The sequence below is a fragment of the Echinops telfairi genome, unplaced genomic scaffold (genome assembly GCF_000313985.2).
Source record: "Echinops telfairi isolate 266 unplaced genomic scaffold, ASM31398v2 ScPeMD7_70;HRSCAF=299, whole genome shotgun sequence".
Taxonomy (NCBI): Eukaryota; Metazoa; Chordata; class Mammalia; order Afrosoricida; family Tenrecidae; genus Echinops; species Echinops telfairi.
The window spans coordinates 72,528,706-72,530,792 of record NW_022103968.1 but is presented as its reverse complement, the minus strand read 5'-3'; the positions used below and the strand labels follow the sequence as shown (position 1 = coordinate 72,530,792).

The window sequence follows — 2,087 nt, the reverse complement described above, 5'->3', positions numbered from 1 at the left end:
GGGGCTGGGGCTGCCGCCACCAGCTCCCCAACACCGGACAGGGGACCTGGGTTGAGAGAAAGGCAGTGGAAAGGCAGCCCAGGGCTACAGGGTCAGAGGCCACTCTGGCCACTTCATGGTGACTCTGACCTGCCACCCAAGGGAAGATCACTCAGCACACCCATAAGCACAGGCTTAATTGTGCTTATTCATCAGTGGTGAATAATTGCACCACCTTTTAGACATCCTGAAATCATTCACGAAAGCTTAGTAAGTGAGCATAGGTGAGCCCATGCTTACTTGGCTTATAAACCTGTGGTTACTATGATGCTGGGCAGTTAAACTGCCCATGCTGCCATCTGGACTGCCAGCCTCAGGGCCTGGGAGCCAGCAAGTAACACCTAGGAACCCTTGGAAGGGCTGGGCTGCTGGGGCAGCGAGCCGGGCCCTGACCAGGGCTGGAGCAGGAAGGGATGCTGGCCAGGGGCCACCAGGCCAGCATGCTGCCAATGGACCCAGACTTTGTGCCTTGGGGGTTCCCAGCTGGATTGCCTCCAGCACTCAGGTCCAGGCGCAGGGCCACCAGCCAGATGTGGAAACCAGATGTGTAGCTCATCCTCTGTTCCAAGCCCTGCCCCCATTCTCGCCCTCACTCTCACCCTAGCCTGGGGATCTGGGGAGCTGAGCAGTGTCTGGTGTCCCAGAGACAAGCAAATGCTCAGGTGGCCATGACCTTGCCTTCAGACAACACACCTCTTGCACACCGGCTTTCTCAGAATGATTATCAGCCGAAAAAAATGGAACTAAAACGATGCTACTGTTTTAAAAATTACACACACATATATATATGGAAATAATTAATCTAGTGGACCATGTGTACATCAATCTCCATGATCCTGAGCCAGAAAAAAACTAGTTATCACCATCAACAGTCCTGAGCGGGATCACACTACAGGTCTTGGAGATAGTGGGAGAAAATTATAGGACAAAAATCAAAATCATAAAAATAGGACCGGGCTTACTAGTCACATAGAGACTGATGGAACCCCTGAGATTGTGGCTCTTAGTCACCTGTCAGGTCTGGAAATGAACTCACTCCTGCGGCTCAATTCTCAGCCAAATGGAAACAGGTGAATTGGGGGAGCAATGGCACGATAGCAATGATGTACAGACACAGTAGAATGATCAGCCATCTGATGTCAGAAAGGCAGCACTTGCCCAAGCACACAAGGTTCTGAAAGGCTAGGGAAGAAGGTAGAACAGAAACAGGAAACACAAGGAGAAAATGGGATAAGTGAGAGTGCATTGTAAGAATTGCAACCAATGCAATGAAACAAAATGTGTATGAATTATTGAATGGAAAATTGATCTTTTCTTTCTGGGGAGCAGAGAACGAGAAGAGGATATATACAGATGAACCCTTTGGTCTCGTATATTAAGGGCCTGGCAGGCTGGGTTTCTGTGGTGGAAGGAGGCCTTCACCCTTGTGAGTTGGAGATGAGTCCTAATCACATTCTCATATAGTGCCCCACTATAACTTCCCATAATAGTGCTACCTTAAAGTTACCTCTTGCAAGCACATGGCTGACTGCTGTGTAGCCAGCAGCTTCATCTATAGGAGCAGACAAGTGCTATTGCTCGCTAGCCTCTGAGGACAGCCATTCAACCTGACCTGCCTGGGCACTGGTGTTAGGGTACTCCTCCAATACACTCAGGGACCTTTAGGGTTAGGGTACAACCCACTTTGTCACCTATGATACCTGCAATTAGAGGGGCTTGCACACCCCCTGAGAGTATATAAGCTTTGGTTGGAAATACATTCTCTCTCTGCGCGGACTCCTGAGGTCATGGTGGTCCCAGAGGTGAGCACTTGTATGCTTCGTCTTGTCTGATGTCTCTTTAATGTCACCCCTCAACGACACAACCATCCGTTGGACCCCATTGATTGTGGGGGCTGGTATTCCACAGATCTTCAAACCTTCACCAATTTACAATAAAAGCGTTTTGTTTGTTTTTATTTTTAATGCCCAGTCAAGCCCATACAGAGATTACAGGAATAACCCTCCAACCAACTGTGTGGAGCAACAGCTCCTGGGTGGCGGCTCCCG

The 2,087-nt window shown here is 49.4% G+C and overlaps 1 pseudogene; it reads left to right on the top strand.

Annotated features, from left to right (window-relative positions):
* Positions 1 to 2,087, top strand: part of LOC101653442 — an 11,950-nt pseudogene that overhangs the window by 1,144 nt on the left and 8,719 nt on the right.